At 32.3% G+C, this 24,207-nt stretch overlaps 1 protein-coding gene across 2 annotated transcripts in view; it reads right to left on the reverse strand.

Moving 5' to 3' along the window:
• Myo61F (unconventional myosin 61F) overlaps nt 1-2,204 on the reverse strand; it is a 131,850-nt gene extending 129,646 nt beyond the window's left edge. For both annotated transcript variants that reach the window (XM_089636107.1, XM_089636106.1), the window contains exon 1: nt 1,845-2,204. The gene's annotated coding sequence lies outside the window, so the exon portion shown is untranslated. The remainder of the gene's footprint in view (nt 1-1,844) is intronic.
• Nucleotides 2,205-24,207: the final 22,003 nt, after the last annotated feature.

Genomic DNA, 24,207 nt, shown 5'->3' on the forward strand with positions numbered 1-24,207 from the left:
GGGAACGAGAAGGAGAAGAGGAAAGTGAAGAAGTTTATAGCTATTCAGATCTGGTTAACGCTTTCATTCTGGATGTTGGTCTTTCATCAGCGCTATACTGAAAGCATATAGGCTACTTATTATTTTTAACGATATAAGTTTCAAATAACACAAATTAATTAAATAAAACTTTAAAACGAGGGTATTTAAAAAAAAAATAGAAAGTTAATTAATTGGTAGCACGTCAAGTTTATCTTCATCATTAAAACACGTTGGATTCAGCTTGTTTTAAATTAATTCAAAAATAAATACTAAGCACAAAACTACATAATGCTGTCACTTTATGAGCATATTATATTATTTATCATTTTTCATATTTTCCTGTCTAGAAACAAAGTTCGTTGTATTTTCGGAATACAATACAATCTTAAAGCAAATAATAATTAGATAGTAAAAAATATTAATATAATTACTTTTATAATGGAAGAAGTAAAACTTAATGTTTTACAAAGAAACTATATAATTAATAATTATGTTTCATCTCCACCTGGCGGAAATATGAATACGTAATTTAATAGTTTTCTCGAAATTAGCTAATTGTAAAAATGTCTAATGCTAAGTATACATTTGCTAACCGAAATGCGAACCGAGCCACGGAAAAGGAACGAATCAATTGCAAGCGGTGTTTCGCGCCATTTGTGGTTGCTTCATTCCTTTTCGCATAAGTTGAGGTTTAGTTTGGCAGTTCGGCTCGCGTATGTATACGTAGCATAATAAAATGCTGATTTCTTGTTGATTTCATTGGATTCGCAAATGTCAATTCAAAAATGTCACCTACTCGCTAGTATTATTATTATTCTTAAATTCAGTTTTGAACAATTTCAATGAAAACTGTGAGAAAAAAACATTGATTCGGACTTAATAATTTCAAAAAATGTCAACGATTCATTTAAATGCCAATTTAAAAAAAACACGACTTTATTAGCTCTGACGTTGTTACGTAATTTTATTACCATATTAGAGATCCACGTTTATGCATTGAATTATATTTTATAATCGATATTACGAACTATGCAACACAACACGCTGATACTAACAACATTGATTCTTGTAAAAAATATGTTCTCACACGAAAAATATGTTCTCACACGAAAAATATGTTCAATATGAAAATAAATAAATGTGTTAAATAAATAAATATGTTAAATATTAAATAGTCAAAATATTTTTCTCCATAAATGATTACACAATATTGCGAAAACTGCCATCGAAAGTTTGCAAGCCTTTGAAAATTAGATTTTGTGATGTCAGAATTTTTGACAGCTATCTTTTTGAATGAACACTAACTTCTAACGAATTATTTTGTAACCTAGATATTGTCTTGGATAGAAATATCCGATTTTATTTTATAATATTGTTAATTCTGAATTTCAAATTTGATTCCCGGTGAGACAGTTATCTTTTTTATTTTTGTGTCTTGTTTCGGTTAGATTTGTTCTTCAACGATATTTTATATGTTTATATTTTGAGACGAGTGGTTTAGGAGAAGCAATTCCAAAAAATATTCGTATATTTAGAACATTTCAGCACATTATCTACCACTAAGCCATCAATATTCTTTGCATAAATTAATTCGACGAATAATTTCCACGACTTATTTTTAGTTTTTTATTATTATCATCTGGTAATTCGCCAAATATCTTTACAGTTTCCGTACATCAATGAGTGTTAATTATAATAAAACATACTATCGAATAATAACTTCACCTTAGCGTTAAAAGTCAAAATCTCTAACGATTCGTACGATTATTTAAAAAAATATGGTGTACATCACATTTTTTCACAAATCAAAGAAATATACTCACATATTATCCCAAATTATTTTCCAAAAACTATCGTCTTAATTCTTATTAACATGCTGTCAACGCCACAATTCACAAAAAGTTCACATACACAAAACGTACAAATATTATTATTTAATAAAAATCCACTTTTTAATAAAATCACAGGTTAATCGTTGTTAATAGTCACGAAACTGTACACAACAATTTATTTAAAAAACGTTATTATTTAAAAATCGTACGCTCGAAAATTTGACAAAACATGGCGGCACGTTGCGTTCCCGCGTGTTTTGACTTTCGCCCCTCGGAAGCGCTTTTCGTACTGAAACTGAATTCTCAATATTCCGTTCTTCACGCATTGCTTGCCATACAACTACTAACTGAATGTTGGTGGCTTCACACCGAAGAACACGTAGGAATAGGTGCACAGAGTGGAACAGCGATTCAATGACTTCGAATATTTAATCTGCGTTTGTTTACAAATGCTAATCACACAAGCATACGCGATGATTGCTATTACCGTGTTGCTTGTCGAGGCGAGGAGAATCCATTACTTAAGCTCTTAAATTTAATATTACGAGATTAAAAACTAATATTGATTATAAAGCGGGTCATAAAAACGTAGTTAAAAGATACAGTAGAAAGGGAGGATAGAATTTGAGGAAACACGATAATAATAATAATAATAAATCAAGTGCGTCTTCCTCATAAATAAATCACTCACGTCTTCCTACTATGACTGCTACTGATGCATAGGTAAGCTAAGTAAGTAGGTACTTACCTAATAAAATGAAAATAAAAACAATAGGGGGTAGGTAAAGTACTGTGAAGGAGTAGACTGACAATATTTTCTTAGCCTCTAAACTGTAACACATTTGTAACAGAAGTGGACTGGAAATATTTTCTTAACCTCTAAACTGTAACACATTTGTAACAGAAGTGGACTGGTAATATTTTCTTAACCTCTAAACTGTAACACATTTGTAACAGAAGTGGACTGGCAATATTTTCTTAACCTCTAAACTGTAACACATTTGTAACAGAAGTGGACTGGCAATATTTTCTTAACCTCTAAACTGTAACACATTTGTAACAGAAGTGGACTGGCAATATTTTCTTAACTCTAAACTGTAACCCATTTGCAACACAAGCCTAATAAAATGATAATAAAAACAATTGGGGGTAGGTAAAGGACTGTGAAAGAGTGGACTGGCAATATTTTCTTCCTCTAAACTGTAACAGGAGTGAACTGGCAATATTTTCTTAGCCTCCTTTGTATTCCGTTGAATCTCATGTGTCGATGTGGTAATATGGTAAGTATTAAAATAAATTTTATAGGTCTACTTTTTAAGAAACTGTAACACATTTGTAACACATTTGTAACACATTTGTAACACATTTGTAACACATCAGTAACACATCTATAGGACATCAGTAATACATCAGTAACATATCTGTATCACATTTATATCACAAATGTAAAACATCTGTAAAGATATGTAACAGATCTGTCACACATTTGTAAATATCTGTAACAGATATGTAACAGATCTGTAACACATCAGTAAAATATCGGTAACAGATCTGCAATACTTCTGTAACACAATCACGTATAGCATAGTCTTCAGCCCTGACGAAGCTATATATAGTAGTGAAACACGGTGTCGGCAATAAATTTGAAAAATAATGTTTTTTTACTTTAGCTCCATACAGGAGACTCTGAGGAAAATAATTTCACTCAATGCCTATTTCATCTTTGAGGATGCTGTAGGAAGGATCTTTTTTGGAAAGGAAGGAGAGGAAGTACAGAGAAGGAAAAAGTTATGAGGGATGGGTAGGATCTGGGGGTAAATATGTCCAGGAGTATGGGAGTGTATGTAGTAGGACATATGAATGATGTTTCGAGAGAGTCTGGCTGAAGAGGTCAAAAGGTTCCCCCAGCTAATTTCTTCCGATCCAAGGGCAGGCACATCCGCCGCCAAGACCTCACCCCAAGAACTCGGGCACCCCTGCTAAGTCACCATACGTAGCGAAACACTTGGAGTGACCTATGGCAGTGGTGTTTGTTATCCAATAAATGTTTCACGCAGCGGTACCCATACCGCCTCCCAAATTAAAAGTGATGTAAAGAAAATTTTATTTAAAATTAATTTAATTAGTGTTTCAAATAAAAACAATTGATTGTGGTCCGATAGTTTTAGCATCCAAATTTGCATAGATACTTATAACGAATGCGTTTGATAAAAGCTAGATTTGCTTGGAAATTCGTAATATAAATTTTAATTGTTTTTCAATGGAAACACATCATGTAATGTAAAACAACAGTTTGTTTTATCAAATTTGTCTACCAAGAATTAGAGACAAATCAGAGCATGTATTAACCTTTGGAACGCCGAGCTATCGCGACCTAATACCTCCGTCGTGTGCCGATGCAAAATTTTCGTGCGCCAGTGAGTCTGTTTTCGTAATAATTTAATATATATATCAGCAATATTGTATCATTGTAAATTGTAATGTGTTTATATATTTATTAAAAAATCGTATATTTAACCTACCGTAACCAGTACAAAGAATAGCTACTTATGTTTAGAGAAAAAAAAAATTCTCTAAAAATATTTTTTTCTAAGTGTTCTTTATATGAAAAAAAAACAAAAAAAATATACATAAAAACTACACGAATTGTGCGTTAGGCGGGCGCCTTTAAGAACTTTGCAGTCGTAAATTTGTTACTATTTTAAAATAGCTGCTCCTTACGGAACGAAAAGTAAGAACTCATCTCATTTTTTTAAATTTTGTTAGTAATAGAATAAAAAATATTTTAGTGGTGTTTTGAATGTGCCTATCGGCCAAGGCGGCGTTCAACGGGTACACATTTTTCGTGACCGATTTTCCGGCAGTCAAAGAGTTAAGGCTACTTGATGTTATTAAAAACAATTAAAAATATTTTGTTTACCCCTTATTAACTTAGGTATTATTAAGTAACAGAAAAAATGCAATAATGGGGTATTTTAACAAACTAGGAATACTGTTAAAAATGAGTGGAAGATATAAGGTTGATTTTATGATTCTGATCATTGTACTGAAAATGTGTAATTTTAATGTTTTCATTCATAATTATTGATTTGAAAAATCACACATTCTAAACTGTTCCATCAGGTTATAACGTCATTATGACATAAAAAAACCGCCAATATCTTATAAGACGGCTGACACTAACGCCGAAGTCGCGAATAAAAATGTCGTTTTGGCGGCAAAACCAAAATGGCACATTTTAAATCAATATAAAAAGTTATTCGTCAACAAAAAATAAAAATAAATACCGATTCACTATCGCCATTTTTTTATTTTTTGCGAGAGTAAAAAAAAACTGAAAATACCCCATAGTAACGGATTATTCTAGAAAAAATCAGATGGTGGAACGTCTCCAACGAAAAATGAAAAAAATAAATAAAACAAGAAAACATATCTTAGGCTTAATTTCCTCTGATTTTAGCAAATTTTTACACGCAACCTCTTCCTTTTATCCAACTTCAGCGGACACGAACGTGTTTCAAACAGGTCATCTTGGGTTCAAAATTAAAAGTTAAACCCGCGCATACAACCTCGGCGCTTCCTCGAAGCAAGGCCATGCCAAACCTGTTACGAGAGACATTAATGGTAGCATTTTTCTAAAGAAGATTAGTTTTTACTTTCTAATTGATTGGTCAGATAACTCACTTTTTCCTCTATTCTATTACCGGCTCTTTTTATGCCTGAATTTCTTTGAGATGTGATTAATTCACTGTGCAATGAAATTATGTTCCCTTCTTTACTAATAGTATCGTAACTTGAATAGAAGATTGATAGCTTTTAGGCTGGCCGAATGACCTGTTTTAATTGATAGGCAACTTTTGCATGACGAAATGAAAAAGTATATACTTGTAAACAAATCAATAAATCAGACACGAAGGCGTCTTGAAATGTTGAAGGAATTTACTTACGTCTTACGCATGCATATTTCAATTCAAGGAATCAAACTGTAATCAAATATATTATATTATATAACGAGATTAAAATGTATTTTTGTACCTCAAAGTCACAGATCAAATATCACATATCTTCAATAAATTGTTGAGGAATTTATCGGGTAAAGTAATTGTTTTAGTAATTTAATTTCTTAAACGAAATTTATAACGGTTATATTTGTCTTCAGCAGATTTGAATAGGCGTGAATTTTAAATGTTGTAGGTAGGTCTGGATAACATATCGTACGTACGAGTATTTCACTTTAAAACAATGTGAGGATATGACGATGAGATGACCTTTAAAGGTGGCCTATATTGCTTTGTTAAACGTTGACAACCACCTATATACACACGGTATATTGCCTCATACACATAACAGTTTTTTTTAAAGTGGACAATATTTCTAAATTTATTGCAAACCGTTGAAAGAAAGCGTGTAAAATCGATTCGGTCGAACTAGACTACCGACACGCGCGAAAATAATAATCATAGATTTGTTCACATCAAATTTCGGTATTATAAGACTTCTCTAAGTGAACTGATTATGATTATGGTCCGAAAGGTGATATTAATAAACTAATTTGTGCATTTCTGCGTTTTGCTCAGAATCTTAATAGAATCGAACTTGATACGCGACAGATTCAATGAAAGCATATTGGGTACTTATTTTTAGTACACCAAACTTGTCTACTCAGCATCGCTTAAAAATATATAAAACTGATAGCAGTTATTTTGGACCATTTCCTGGCGCATTCCAAAAGAGTCTCTTTATTTATAAATTCTGTCACACGGGGGATAATTCGTTACTGAGTGGAATCTGTTACAGATTAAATACGTACTTTATTCTATCTACCAATATCATGAATTTTAACTTGATTTAGGAAACAGTTAGTTAGGACTAACTAACTTTTTATGTCAATTTTTATCATACGCACCTTACTTTTTCTTTTAATCTTCATTTTTGCGATTTACTTTAGGCAGGTAGGTACATTTTTCCTCTTATTTCGTCCTTGTATTTATTGTAATAAGGAGTTTTATGTTAATTTATTTTCTTCCTTTCTTTTTATTGTTGGCTATCGTGCCTAAATGGATTAATTGAATTGCATATCCCATACGTGTAGCTGTGAATAAAAGTATTATTATTTCTGTCGTCATTAATTTTAATACACCAATATAGTTGATTAAGATTTGCATTATGTAAAAGCCAAGGGATAATATAAAAATAAAATAAAATTTCAAAAACCTGTCGCTTTCTACTATCTTTATCCTAAATCCTTTATCCAAAGCATTTTCATTCTTTTTACCTCAAAACATTCCCGAACAGTGGGGGTACCATAGTTAAAAACTGTCGAAAGCCCAGAATTCACAAACGGATTTATTTGGCGGATTATTCCGCAGAGCATACTCGGCGTGCCGCGCCGATCCGACCGTTATATTGCAGATTTCCACACACGCGGATATCCAGAAATTGGAGCGGCAAGCATAATAACATGGCATTTATATAGCGCAGTTTAGTGTCATATACTGTAACAAACTTAAAAACAGTAATTAAATATTAGTGGTCATGTTCATAAAATTATTCGTACAGTGTGCCTTACCCAGTACAGATCTAATATTATAACACGAAATATACTGTTTACCTATACAAACTGATGACAAGACAAAACAGGAACATTAAAACTAAAACATAATATAAAACAGCAGGCAGCTTGTACTCAGAAATGAGAATCTTCTGATCAGACATTTTAAAAAGGTACAATAAGGAGGCAACCGAAACCAAACAATTACCGAAGTTTTAGAATATGGTTTATTATAAAATATTGAATAGAAATTAAGATTTATTTATGAATGGTAAGATTTTTTAAATAATTTTGGTTTTAAAGCTCGTTTAAATTCAGCCATATTCTGGAGGGAAGTCTATTCCAGATGAACGGGCCAGTTACACGAAAAGAGCGATCATATAGCATCTCAAACATATTGGGAAATTTCCATAGAGAGAGGGAAAACAACTTTTTTAAGTTAAAGGGAAAGTACAAAATCAAAGGAAATTTGATAATTTTGTTTATGTAGTCCAAAATTTTTGGGTAAATTTGTGAAAACTTTGATATTCTCTAGAACCGAAAACTAAACCACCCTCCTCAGGATATGAATTCCGTACTTGAGTACCTCATATAAACTCATTCTCAAAATCTAGAGAATTTTTTATCTGACTGAATGATGTCTCATGCTCATCAACCGCGAATGTCGTCGTGCTTGGCGAGCCGATCAGTTGCGTACATTCACACTGATCTGTTCGTGACGGACAGCGGACCGATGTACCAAGCCGATCTCTCCGTCGCGTCGGTCGCGTCGCAGTACAACGTAATACACGTGCGAATCAGATCCATGTGTGAATTCTGCGCATAAGAACTCTCTTACGTGATATGTTGGTTACATGCAAAATACACTGACAAGATACAAGACTGGTTTTTTTAAAATATTTCAATTTCATTAATTAATCATTCGGATGTTATTATACTTATCTCACTTTGGAAACTGAATAAAATTGTTGATTTGACAAGCATCATAGCTTTTTATCCGCGGCAAAAAAATGTGCAATCGACTTTGTAAAATTTCTGTTACATTCATTACTTTCAAATACGATTTTATAGGTACACGTAGCAAAATAATTTGTTTCGATACGTTATATAAAGGAACTATTATAGGTTGCGATAGCAATACAAAGGTAAGAGTTGTGAGTGACCTTAACTATTAGTTCTGTGAACAGTAGACCTTGCGTCTAAAAAACATGTGTTTGATTTGCCTCTTATTTAAATCAAATCAAAAATAAGATTTGTAAATAGGTACCTATCCAGTTAATTAAAAGCCGCTTATTTTATGTAACATTTTTCAAAATTTAAAATAAAGAATTATGCCCTTTGTCACATAGAAACGTCACATGAACGTCACTTTCTTAGTGACTATTTATTTTTTCCAAGAAAGTCCAAATAAATACGACGATTTCACATTTGAAAAAATAATCTTTGCTAAAAAATTAAAACGTCCACCATCTTGAAACTAACCATAACGTGCAAAACAAATTTCCAGACAGAAGAAGTGCAAAACGGTCGAGTTAAAATAGGACATCACTTAGCTCACTCTGTCAAACAGAGGCATAATAGGGCGGGGATATAACTCCAATCGAAAATTAGAACCGAATTATTGTGACGTCATATGATTTTCTAATTTTACCCACCAATGAAAAACTCTGAAAGTCTATGGATTAAACTTTCAGAGTTTTTCATTGGTGTATAGTTTAGGGTTTTCCAATAAGAGGTGTTATTTTGAATAGCCCGCTATTTCAGTAGATGTTACTTTTGAAGGTGTTATTTTTGACATTTGACAAGTAGAAACTACGCCATTAATAAAAATTGAACGGTACACGCTTCAACAACGCATTGAAATTATTAAAATTCACTATTATTAATTGTTAGAATTCCATCGAAAAATCATCTTGAGTGATGAGGCCCATTTCCACCTCGGTGGCTTCGTCAACAAGCAAAATAGTCACATCTGGGGCTCGGAAAACCCAAGAATTATTGTTGAAAAGCCTCTCTATTCTCAACGTGTGACTGTTTGGTGCGGTTTATGGTCAGGCGGAGTCATTGGACCTTACTTTTTCGAAAATGAGGCTGGAGCAACAGTTACGGTGAATGGATTGCGCTATCGAGAGTAAATTAATTTTTTTTTTTTTTTTTTAATTTTCTTAATTAAAAAAAAAAATAAAAAGAAAGACAAACATTCCCGGGTCACGGATAACCCAACAATGTTTAAAAATCTCCTACTACCACCACAGAAAGCCGAAAATGTTGCTTGTGTTGTGATGGAGGACTTAGCCAGCCGAGGAATCGAACACGCGACGCTCGGGTGAGACCCAAGCGCTATGCCCACTCAACCACTGACCGATGATTAATGATTTTTTATGGCCGAAATTGAATGGTATTGATCTGGACAACGTTTACTTTAAACAAGACGGCGCTACGTGCCACACAAGCTACGAAACCATTGATCTTTTACGGGAAAAGTTTCTTTGAATATCAAAATAACACCTCTTATTGGAAAACCCTATATAATAAGTAGGCACCGAATGAGAATTTTATTGTCTATATATTGGCATATCTATGGTTTTTAGGACCAATTCGTTACATAGAAAAAGTCCGAAGATACGATCTAGTGAGTGGTTTATTTATGCATAGAGCCTAGCGATTTTATAGACAGAGTTCACTGTGGCACTGGATCTCAAAACTTACACAACACAACTCCGGCGACATTCTTCTTTGAGGATTTCCTAGATTTTTTTTGAAACATCACTTTCGTAGCGATATAGAACTTTTAAATTCCGTTTCAATTTTTCCATAATATTTAAATTTATTGTTTTATAAATTTCAACTATTCATTCTGAAAAAAAAACTTGTTGTTCATAAAACGATTGTAAACATATCCAAAACTCCATACTGTCCTGTGGTTGCCTCTCTTTCTGTTGCATGTTTAGTTTATGAAAAACAGGAAGAGGTTACAGATATGACAATGTTGTTTCATCTTATCTCCAAATAAATTTTACATAATGCTACAGAAGATAGTATTATTACATACCAATCTTAAAAAAAACTCAACAATTAATTTTACAATGGTTTTATTGTTTCTTGAACCAATCCGATGGATCCGAAACCATCTGTCGAAAAATTTTTATAAGGTTTTTTTCTACACAACTTGCACTTTCATAAAGTAATTTTATTTATTTGGTTGCAGAATTATTTTAGCTCAACGAATAGAAAATTACATGGCGCAACAAAGATTGCTTTTTGGTGAGTTCATTTCTTTTATCAGCGAAAAATAAACATTTTCTTTGTTAATCATATTATTACTTTTGGACCATAAAATACGTTATGTATGTATAAAGTTTTATTGGTTGAGCGAATACGAATCAAAACACAGGCCGCAAAATTAGCGTTGAGGCGACAGTCTCGTACATTATTGTGTGTATTGGTGCGCTAAACGTTCTTACGAAACGTCACTGAGAAACGACACTGTGTCTTGCTTACGCCTACTTATTGTGGTTATCGAAAAAGTTGTGCTTTCTTGTTGTAACAGGTGTAATTTAATATGTAAGTATATATAATTACCTGTAAGTACCGTATTGGTTTCAATATTTATTTATTTGTATCATTAATGCCTTTAGGCTTTTACATATATGGCTTATAGTGTCATACATTATAACATGAAAAATAATATCCGTGGATATTAATAATAATAATATTTGACTAATTTATATAGCGCCGTTTTCGTAAAAACCACCTCAAGGGCGCTGTACAAATATATTTATTAAATAATTAATACTAGAACTACTGACTTAAAACTAGTGACTTACATCTAAGACTTATACCTAGTGACTTACGACTAAAGCCTATAACTACGATCTTAATGACATATATATTTACATATGTAGAAACATACAACTAACATTAACATTAACATTAACAAATTAATTTTACTAGCGCCAGAAGTAGAAGGAAGTTCTATAATATTAGATCGTTTATTTATTGCATTATGGTTATATATAGTAATTAAACATACTAATTTTAGTTGTCTGGTGCGTGGGTGAGTGATTTGAAATTCTATTTTTGAGTAGTGCGTAAAATTATTAAAGTTCAATGAACTTTTAATTTTATAAAATTAGACCTATAAGTATAAATAAGGTCAGACAAGCGATACAGTAGGTACCAGAACATATTTTTTATTTCAAATGTGTATTTCTTTTGCTTAAATGTTTGACACGTGGATAGATTTCGTAATTTTTTTTTGTTAAATATTCGAAAGGAAAATTTCTTCTTTTAAGGCAATGATCCTTCGCAAATCTATTTTTTTCATCGGTCTGCTCTACAACGTGTGCATTATTTGCTTTACAATTGAATGGCAAAGTAGAACTGATTTAACTTTTACTGTGATTTTTTTTATTGTAGCTTTTGAAAACTGAAAAAAAGAGGTACCTACGAAAAATTACGAACTCTGATCACCGGGATTCATGTTGACCAATTTTTAAAAATCTCAAACTTTTGACACTGACGGACATATATATAATGGAATTATGCCTGTTAGTTCGATCATCTCCAGAAAAGTTCTCACAAAAAAACTCAACATATAAACACGCTACAAGGTTCACAGAAAACTTATTAATCCCAAAAGCAAACAAAACTATATTTCAAAAAAGACCACACTAAATGGCCATTAAAATATACAACAACCTTCCACGTAGCATCAAACAAATAACCGACATACTTAAATTTAAATCATCAATAAAAACATTTCTTTTACACAAATGTCACTATACCTTACATAAATTAAATACCTCTGTTTTTTTTACATACATTTGTTAACATGTGATTGTTGGGTTATGTAATATAATGTGTATTTATTGGGTTAGCTGGAAGAAATAGGATGTAACCTATAAGCTATACCCTTGGTACTTTCGTGCAATAAATATTTTTTTGAATTTTGAATTTTATACGACCGCCAAACTCGTAACCTTACCGTATTTTGTGGTATCGCAAAGCAATCATCGTTCATTTTCTCGCAAAAGATATTTCAAGGAATGCCAATTAAAGCTAAGAATATTATATTTTCAGCAGTAAATACCTTGAAGTTGCCAGAATCCAATTGATAAATTGACTAACATATAGTTTTCGACTACTCATAGCGCAATACTCCCAATTTAACCCTTGTAGTAGCAAATGGAAATAACAAAGTCATCTGAAAGAAAAACCTACTCATTTTCGTAGTTTTGTCCTCTTCTAGATTTTATTATCTTTTTTTCTGTTTTGCATGGGGTAGAAATTATACACGGTGTCCGGAAACTAGCAGTAAAAGCTGGAAACTGGTGAATCTAAATCACACATCTAAAAAACCCAAAACTAACTATTTTTTTCGGCAACAAAAGGGTTAAAAATACTTTTAGAGCTTTTTGACGCATTTTAAGACCAGCTAAAAATGACTTCGTAATGACCTATTTGTTTCAATTACACCTTCAAAATTCATATATACTCGAAAACGCCAGTTCAATTCCAAAAAGTTACACTAAAAAATCGACTCCAAATGTGATGTAGAATCACCAGTTTCCCGTTTATACTACGAGTTTCCGGACTCCATGTATTGTTTTTTTTTTGTGAATACCGCACACGAGCTTCAACTTAGAAGAGGAATGTTGTTTGAAAATTATCTGACGATTCTGATCTGGTCACCAAATTCACTGCCTAATTCTATTTCAAGCACACGGAGAAAAATGAAAATTGCTGATATATTAAAAATCTCTTCAAATTTTTTTTCGATCCAGTTAAAAATGGGACTGAAGGCAATTTCCTGGTAAATTTTTAGTAATTTACTCATATATCGGAACACGCCTGCATTAGTCTTGATAGTATACATATAATAACGAAATTCGAAATTATTATGATTTTTATGAACACGTGTTCCGACGTCGTGATAACACTTTCCTATTTTACTAAAAGTTTAACTGGAAACCTATCTATTCATTCGTTAAGGGCCTGCAACCCCACTTTTAACCGGATTATGAATAACTTGAAGAGATTCTTTATAAATTAGCTTATTCATTTTACTCTGATACTGGATGGTGGTCTTTCAGGATCAGGATGGTGGTACTGACAGGATCTAAAGTCTAGATCACTCTGAATTCACGCAAATGAATAATTAAATTAAATACGAGAGACATTGAGGCTGCCGCATATTTTCTATAACCGAGTCGATAGTCGTGAGCTTTCGCATTCAATTCTGGTAAAACGCAAAAATATATGTTCAATCGGATGTTTTACATGACTGTATTTGTGAACGGGCGCTTAGGCAGGTTAGTATTGGTTATAAGGTCGATAAATGTTTACGAAAACAGCGCAATACAACATGCACTAATGCCACACTCCACAACAGTATTTTTTTTAATCAAGTAAGCTTTTCGTCTCATTAACTTCCTTATCACAATATCCAAAGCAAACAATTTCTGACTATATCTACTACAGAATACTGCGCTATATTATACATTGTATATAAATATATTATGATTAAACCATTCCAATATGGCGGCAGGAAGGTGACGCCAACTCAACAGATAAGATAATCGTCACTTTAGCATACTCGGATTCACCTAAAGTCGACAATGATGCCATTTTGGGATTACGGGGGCCATCGCCTGCCATTACTTTCTGCTCAATAACGATTGTAATCACTTTGCATGCAGTTTATTGCGGACCTTCACCAATTAAAACGACTATGGGCTGACTGCATTATTTAATGATCGGTGAGTCTGTTAATAAAGGAAAATAAATTGTACGAATATTAAATGGAAGATGATAAAAATGGTTCCATGATAACTCAACACAGTGACAATTCAACACACTTTTAAAAAGTGATATAAAGTCATTAAAAACTATGAATTTTTTTTTTAACCTAATCTAACCTAAGCTACTTAACCCAGTTAATAAAGTTTTTGTTTCATCTCTTTCCATGACTTTATATAACTTTTTGATGATGTGATGAATTATCATTTTGATAATTTATCCGGTCACCGATAAAAAAATACTAAAATAATACGAATGAAATTTGGGAAGCGGGTTTAGGTACCACCACCTTGGGAAACACTTTTTGGATTACCAACGGTGACCAGATAACTCATCAAATTGACAATTCAACACACCTATAAAAAGTGTTATAAAGTTATGAAAAGAAATGAAACAAAAACTAGGTTAAATAGCAAATCACCACAAATAAAACGGACGTTTAGTCCATATAGGTTGTAACTATAGAGAAATCTCAAGGCCATTCAAAAAAAGTTTGGCCACAGACAATATAACCCCACAGCGAACATCGTTTTCGCAAAGGTTCATTTTGGAATCGTGATTAAAATCATGGTCCAAAACCAAATCAGTCAATAAATCTCCGTAATGTTGCATATCTGGAAAAATCATTATTCTTGTGGACACTAATTTCAAATAATAAATACATGTTTTTTAATCTTTCTGAATGTTTCTGGAATCGACGTGGTTTTATTTTTATTCTAACCAGTGTTTTCTCTTCCGCGGTGAGAAAGATATGTTTTATTTCTAACTCTATTTTTAGCACATTTTTACTTGAATTGTGCTTTGGGAGGATCTCTAGTGATATGTAAAAAAATATAGGTTACATATGTAACTATTTAACCTACTTTTTGTTTCATCACTTTTAATGATTACTTTATATCACATTTTAAAGGTGCGTTGAATTGTAATTTTGAGGAGTTATCACGGAACTATTACCAACACCTCTGCCATATGTCGCTACGTTTGGTGATTCATCAGGGGTGTCCGGATTCATCTGGTGAGGTATGTTCAGGATGCGTCTACCCAGCAGCTGCTTGGCTTGCCAGATCGGGAGAGGCTGGTTTAGGAAGACCTTTAGACTTCTCCAACTGATCTCTCTACCCACCGCCTTGCGCTGCAGTGGGAGGGATATATTCATATGTCTGTCACTCCTGGACATACTGATCCATAGATTCCTACAGTTTCTTCTGTGCCACAAATTAAAAAACGCCAGATTAGAAGAAATATTGGATAGGGCAAGGTTGGTCGAAGTTGACTATTCAGATCTATCTTAGGTAAACCATTTCAAGTAGGTACCTAATATGATTCTGGATGGTAATCTCTCACCAAGACGATTCTGATCAGACTGCCACTATGTAACCAATTTGCCCGTAGATACGCTAAATTGACAGGCCTTATTTAAAAAATCAATTTAAGAATATTTTATTGATTTGCCTTGATATATAAATAAAAATGTACATGTTCGTTTGTACAAAATCTTAAATCTTCGAAAGTTCTTCGCCGATTGCTTTGATATTTTGACAAAACGATGCATTCGAATACGCGCGTGTTTTTATATACCTATATCATATAGATGTCACATGTGACAGGTAAAAACATGCCTTTTTAGAAAAATAACGCCATCTGTTTGACGTAAACGCGCAACTGTTTCTCTATCTGCACAGACAAACTGAGCAACAGCTACGCGTGGCGGGGTACAGCTAGTAGGTATATCATAATGATACAAAGAATTTTCGTTGTAATGCATAAGTATTCGGATTTTCATGAACACGTGTTCCGACATCATGATAATAATATATATTCGTAATTTACTAAAAGTTTATCAGGAAACCTATTAATTCATTTGTAAGGCCTGCAATTCCGTTTTTCAGAGGTTCTTAAAAAATTTGCAATAGTCGTTTTTCTACGTGTACCTGTGATAGTTCGAGCTACGTGGCGTAGATGGCGCTAGTGCCAGTAGCTCTTGAAGTTTATGAAGTCATCCCAGTGATATCTCTAGTATGTAGGTTCGCCCCTCCAGTTCAGAAGCGAGGTGAGCTAGAAGTTAGGTTTCTACTTCTACCAACAGAAAGAGAGATCAGAACGGACATTATTCTCTTGACTGTCCGTAACACACCCGTTCCTGATTATAACTCCCTTACTAATTCTTTGACTGATAAACCACCGTTTATCAGCTAAATTGTGTCACTTAGGTTAGGTAGTCCACTATTGCTTATAAAACACCGTGTAGGCATGCAGTTAAGATAGGTGGCTGCAAACAATACCAAAGAGAGTGTAATTAATATCCCATTGTAACTTGCTAGACTTGTTTTATGGTGAGTAGATTAATTCTTTATACAGTCTTCCTGTATCGTACTTGACGTATAATATTATACAATACACATTATATATTTATAGTAAAACCTATACACCTTCCTTAACCAGACGTCTGTAATATTATACCAGTGGTGGATTTGTACCCAGTTTTCAGAACGGTAAGACGGAAACGTAAATCTTCACAAAATTAATTGGGTAGAGGTAGCTCGCCAATCCTCCTAAATATATCATTGTTAGGTTAGACCTTAGGCGAAGCTTAATGATAAATCACCATTTTGATTAATCTTTATAACGAATTGGTGTACATTATGAATACCAAAAAATGGACTTTAGAAAATTGAAGGTTTTCCTATCGTTTCGCTTGAGTAGAATACAAATAAAAAATTAATTACTCAATAAAAAACATAAACGTAAACTACTAAAAAAAAAATTTTTTTCAACAGAAATGTATGACTGCGTGAAGGACACTACTTTAAAAAAATACAGTATTATAGCTTAGATTATCTGTGACCGTTTCACTTGATTAACTTTTTTGCTTTCTTATAAAATTATTTACAAAATAGTTAAAGACCTGTTTTGTGCTTGAAATCGAACGTTTCTAGACTCGGTTTGTCAAGCGAATTTAATGCCAATTACCTACAATATAAGGTATACCAAGAATATACACATTTTCGGCTTGTAGCTTCCTCTTAACTGTTTACAGCAGTCTTTCTCAAAGTGTGCGATAACACCCCCTCGTGGGCGCTGGAGTCTTTCAGGGGGCAGTATAAGGCTCAAACAAAATTACGGGGCGTTAAGGAAATCTAGAGAGGCGACGCACAGTGGGCTGAAAATCGCCTTTCATAGACATAGAGACTTGAATTTTCAAGGGTATTTTTTTGGCTAGAAATGGATTCTGCTGATCATTACTATGCTATAAAATTTCGTACGAAGCAATTGCGTGTACAAATGAAGGAGTTATCATTTTTTAAGAAAAAAATGTATGGCACTGACATTAAAATGAGGCTATCTCTGGAATCACAAGGTTGGCCATTCTATCCTTACACACAGATATACTAATATTTATTTGTATTTTTTTGACATACTTCGTATTGTGGCGCAACTTGCGATTTTTTTTTTTTAAATCCTTAAGTGTAAAAAAATTTTTTTTATGTTGATACATAGAGACTTGAACTTTCAAGTGTATTTTTTGGCTAGAAATGGATTCTGCTGATCATTAATATGCTATAAAATTTCGTACGAAGCAATTGCGTGTACAAATGAAGGAGTTATCATTTTTTAAAGAAAATTTTGTATGGCACTGACATTAAAAATGAGGCTATCTCTGGAATCATAAGGTTGGCCATTCTATCCTTACATACAGATATACTACTATTTATTTGTATTTTTTTGACATACTTCGTATTGTGAAATCCTCAAATTTGAAAAAAAAACGAAAATAACACTTTTTAATGTTGATGATTCATTTATAATTTGAGGATTTAAAAAAAAATCGCAAGTTGCGCCACAATACGAAGTATGTCAAAAAAATACAAATAAATAGTAGTATATCTGTGTGTAAGGATAGAATGGCCAGTGCCTTACTATTTTTTCTTAAAAAAATGATAACTCCTTCATTTGTACACGCAATTGCTTCGTACGAAATTTTATAGCATAGTAATGATCAACAGAATCCATTTCTAGCCAAAAAAAATACACTTGAAAATTCAAGTCTCTATGTCTATGAAAGGCGATTTTCAGCCCACTGTGCGACGGCAGACAAATTCCATCTATAAAAATCCGACTAAAAATAGCTAAATTAAATAAAAAAATAAGTTTTATTTGCTTATAACAAAACATTTTTATAACAAAACTGGGTATTCGCCACTCTTTGTTAGTTAGTTTTTAAATTAAGTAAAACATTAATAATGGAATTATATATTTTATATTACCGTCATTGGTTCCTCAAAGTTTGCATGGATATTTTTGCACATGGGTATTTGCACATGGGTGTATGTGGCAGTCAAGTTCGTTAAAAAAGTTAACCCTTTCAGTACTGAATTTCAGGCACAAGTCATAAAAAATTGAAAATTGGTGTCTAGACTAATGAAATAATTTCAAAAATATTTTGTTTGAAAACTTTTTTGATAATTGTTATGTTTATTGTTGTACAGAGTGTCCATGTTCATGGACAAATGGTTACAAAGGTATAAAATTTTATTATGGTACTTTTGTATATTGAACCTTGTAAGTCATAAAAAATTGAAAATTGGTGTCTAGACTAATGAAATAATTTCAAAAATATTTTGTTTGAAAACTTTTTTGATAATTGTTATGTTTATTGTTGTACAGAGTGTCCATGTTCATGGACAAATGGTTACAATGGTCCCCTGACCATATTTCTTCGCAACCGTCAAATGCATTTGTCCATGAATATGGACATCGCTTTTCAAACGTAACTTGTAATCATATAACTCAACAGAACTTCGTAACTAAACATTTAAGAACCATCGTAAACATTTAATTTCCATGAAAAAAAATGCTCGGATAAATTAGTTGCTACAAATAATAAAGAAAACTAATTATATTGTAGTGTGTCTTACCAGGCAAGGGATGGTCTGTTTTCTCCATGGCTTGTTTATCATTTTAGTTCTTGAAACTCCGTATGATGGCAGCACCACACTGCTCTACTAATGTCCATGATCATGGACAAGTTGTTGTAATGATCAAAACCTAGCAAATAGCGTAATAACTAAAGATGAAAGTCGATGTCCACGATCATGGACATGGGTACTGAAAGGGTTAAGTTAAAAAGTAAGGGGGGCACTCATTGGCTAATTACAACTACTTCAATGGGGGACACTAGATATTTTTATAATCTCAAAGTGGGCGGTGGTTGAAATAAGTTTGAGAACCTGTGGTTTACAGTGTTCATATTATACTCCGTAGCCTATAGTTATTATTGATTCCGCTAATGGGTTATAATTACTATTCTCCTGTCTGGAACCACATTATAATATACATGTAAAAGCTGTTGAAAGAATACAAAACATATTCTTACCTTTTTAAAATTTTAAAATGGGAATTAAATTGAATATGCTAAAATTGTCAGACAGAAGAATTTTCACTGACTTGATATTTCTATATAAAATTCTAAATGATTTAGTTGATAGTCCGGTATTGCTAGAATCGATAAGCTTCCGGATTCCACAACGCAATGTCAGGATTTATTTCAGTTCAGAAATTCTGGGAATAACTACCATATGTATTTCTCTTTGCCAAGAATACTTATAGAAGGAAACAATTATACTAAGTCAGTGGACATCTTCAATTTATTTCTAAACAAATATAAAAATTCAGTTAAGTACAATAAATAATGTATATTTCTTAATATTCATATGTAAAGGCCTCGAAAAAAAGGCGTTAATTAATAAATAATGCAGTACCTACATTATATATTTTTTTAACTTTTTTTTTTAAGATGGTAAAATTTTCCTAAGGCGATGCACTACGTCGTGTAATATTTTAAATTGAGCCGCTATCAATAATAACCCTTACGTAGATGGCGATAAGATTTAAATTCCCGCTTAACACCATCCGCCTGTTTTGATTTATGCAAGAAAAAAACATGGCCAAAAAGTGCCTTTTATTTTATTTTGTGGATGTTCAGGCATAAATATTTAATTTTTTTTCGATCATTTTATAAATAACTTAATTTGCCACATTATACAATAAAATCATAACCGAAAATGGGTTTGTAAGTAGGAGATTTTGAACTTTAAAGCAGTTTTCATGGGCCATATATATTATTTTTTTCTGGGCTTCTAAAAAAACTTATCTAAAAAATACTCGATTATTTCAAAGGCCAAGATGTATTCTACTCGCAGTATTTAATTAAAGCATCTGAAACATTTCTAGGCGACCAAATTTTCAAACCAAAAACACGTGATTTTGCATTACTACGTATGGCATCGCCCCTCAGCATTTAGGAGTATAGGTAGTTAGTAAACTACACTATTTTCAATATAACGATGACTGATGCTGTGAAATAAATTACTCACTCTCAATGGAATTTCCGCAATATAAGGAATCCTGATAAAATGTTGAACTAATTATAAATAAAGTGTTTGTGGGAACTGGAAGCATAACACGTGATAAAGGATATAAAGCGATTCATAAATACGCAAAATATTATTATTTTATCAGTCGTTTGTATTTTTATCAAGACTGTGCATATTGTTTATGACAAATAATTTGAAAGATAATGGTAACTAATAAACTAATAACCTATTTTGTGCTTGTCCCCCTATATAAATAGTTGTTGCTGGTACCTACAGAAGAGGAAGCTACAAGCCGAAAATCTGTGTATTCTTGGTATACCATATATGGTAATAGGCATTAAAATCGCTTGACAAATGGAGTCTAGAAACGTTCGATTTCAAGCACAAAACTGGTTTTTATTTATTTTGTAAATAATTTTATAAGAAAGCAAAAAAGTTAATCAAGTGAAACTGTCACAGATAATCTTAGCTATAATGCAGATTTTTTTAAAGTTGTTTCCTTTATGCGTTCATACATTTCTATTGAAAAAATGTTTTTTTAATAGTTTACATTTATATTTTTTACTGAGTAATTTATTTTATTTTATTTGTATTCTACTCAAGCGAAACGATAGAAAAACGAAAAAGATTAATCAAAATAGTGTTTTGGCATTAAGCTTCGCCGTAAGTTGAAACATAGTATAACTTTCATTATCGGTGCCTATTAAAAGTGCGGCGATTAATTAAATATTTAACAAGTAACAAATAACACTACATACCTTTTATTTAACATATTATGTACATTCTAGTATCACGTTCATCAGTCAATGCATTGTACATTGTACATATAGCTTTGTATTAGTGATCGACGAACCGGTGGATGCAATCTGTTAAAAATAAACTCATAAGCCGGGAAGATAAGCCAATAATTCGGCTTATAATTATTTTTTTAAATAATTTGTTATCCTTTGTGCTTTGCATAAAAACCGTAAACATAAATTTATCTTTAAAAAAATAATCCCTTTTACTTATTTTGACTTGTCCCTTATGTACATAATAATTATGTTTATATTAGAAGACATGAAAATAAAAACAACCAAAAATAATAAAACTAAAATAATAATTGTAATAAAAACGATAATAATTAGGATTTGAAAACCGGGTAGTAACAAACCAGAATTATAATAATGCAACTAGATATTGTATTTTAGTATCACATTACAGCAACAGACGCTGGGATTCCACTTTCTCTGTGCAGGTCACAGCTAACATGGCTTGCATCTTGCATGTCTGACTGCAATAATAGAGATGCAACTTACTCGAACAGCCCGCAGCTCGCATAAACATGCTTTTTGCAAGTAAAAGGAAGTTAAAGTAATTAATGGCGAGACAAGTGCAGGTTTTTCTTACATTTGGCTCATCACAAACAAATGTTTGCAAGTATAATAATATTATATCATATCCATAAATGGCCATTTTTCTCATAAATAATATGCCACCTAACATTATCTAAAATATTTATGGTTCATAGAGAATATATTCAATGTTTTTGTAGCCTAAATTTTGTGGATAACCTTAACCTCTCAGACATAGAATTTTATTTATTATGTGTTCCTTTGAGAACTGTCAGAACGTGATAATTTTTGTGTTATTTACGAGTTTTACTAAAAGCTCCATAACTCACGTTTTGGGAAACGTAGCCTCATTCTAAAAAATGTTTTGGAAAGATTATGAAATCCACTATCGCATTGTGTTGTTATACGTAAATATTTGCGTTTCTAAATATACATTTTTTATGAAAACGTCAAAAATATGTAAAAATCGCTTACCATTATTTCAAAGCCTTGAAAATGAACTTTTTTCTGAGTAGCATAAATAAATAAAACTTTATATATTGAAGAAATATATTTAAAAACTATTAGTAACCTCAAAATATTAACCGTCCAAACTAAAATATTTTTAATAAATTATTTAGTAAATAATGTTTTCACTTTTTTTTACGATTTCAATAATATATCGAAATATTAAATAATTTAATTTCTTTTTTTATAAAACGTAATTACAACGGCAATCGATTTCAACCGATGCATTATTGTCGTATATATGGGATTATATACAATAATTATTACTGTAATATACAGTAATGCATTTTTTCTCGTAAATTTGATATAACCACCAAAACGAGACACATTTGTGACTACGTGATTTCAAACTGAAACTTTGCATTTGAATATAGTATTTACACAAAAACGTTAGCACACAGGTCAAATTATATATAATTGTTGAAATCTATTGAAAACATGTAAGTATACACTTATTTACTTTATAATCAAAAACCAGAAACAGCGCGCGTAACCAGTACCTAAAATGGAATATTATAAATCACAAAGAACGTTACAATAATTATCGAGATTTATTTTTGAGGAATTATGCCGTGTTGTGCTTCCTCCCTCTTTAGCCAACGTTTCGGACAGCGTTAGTGTTAGGGTTAATAATACATATATTTTATGATTACCACCGGACGGAGTCCCAACTGCCCGTAAATCAATAGGCACTGTTCAACGTTCTGGGGTTAAAGGAATTGTGGGAGGATAAAAAGATGGGGAGAGAAAATTCTTACTGTAAAAAGTATCATGAGCTTTGTAATTCCACTTGACTGTTAAAAATATACCGGGTAGAAAAGTTTATGTTTTTATACTCGACGGGATTCGAACCCACAACCTTCCGACTTCAAGTCAAGTGTGTAGACCACTTTATTAAGCTATGGAATAAGTCAAACAAATAAAAGGATAATATGTAGATTTAAAAATTGTCGAACAATTATTTACAGCATTATTATCGTTGGGGCATAATCGAAATTGGCGATGGGCATAATCAAGATATCCGCTTCGAATTTATCAATTATTTCAATAATCGTTTGAAATTCATAATAAACGCACAGATTTCAAGGTAATCGATTAAAATTCGAAGAACTCCGAGTCTTTGTTTCTTCACGGTTCAAAATTGGTCAGAGTTTTTTTAGGAAACAGAATTTAAAAATCGAATGATCATTGCTAGTCGATACAATAATATATACATGGTGCACACTGTGCAGTGTTACACATGCTGCAGATTTGGATACACTAAGAACTTCTGCAAATCTGAACCTCGATGTTTCAAGTGCGGTTCATCTCATAATGGCAAAAAAAATAATTTTCTGAATTGGAATCTGCTTTCTAATTCACGAATTAACCAGCTCCAGTAGAGAAATCGTGTTGGCTTGGATATCAGCCACTGTGATATCCCTGGAAATGAAATGACTGTGGAAAGAAACCATTGATTCCGGGGAGTTTTGTATAATTTAATGTTAAAGTTTAAACCCCAAAGACATTTTTATTGAATTGAAAGAACATGATTTCTACATGGCAGAATCAATTTAGTAAAACAATGAGTAGTCAATATTATAAGAGTCGAAGAAGCAGCCCATTCTCATGAAGCCAACATCAACTGTGAACGGGTGTTCCGATCGTGTACGTCGAGGATCAGCGCTGCTAGCTTATTTGAATAGTCTCCATTAAAATACCTGTAGAACAGACTCAGCATCCCCATTGTGTCTGTGCATTAGAGATGGCAATCGGTCTGTTAACAATGGATTGTCAATAAGACGGAC

The sequence above is a fragment of the Hesperophylax consimilis genome, chromosome 10 (assembly GCF_061612785.1).
Source record: "Hesperophylax consimilis isolate HC1 chromosome 10, BYU_Hcon_1.0, whole genome shotgun sequence".
In the NCBI taxonomy this organism is placed as follows: domain Eukaryota; kingdom Metazoa; phylum Arthropoda; class Insecta; order Trichoptera; family Limnephilidae; genus Hesperophylax; species Hesperophylax consimilis.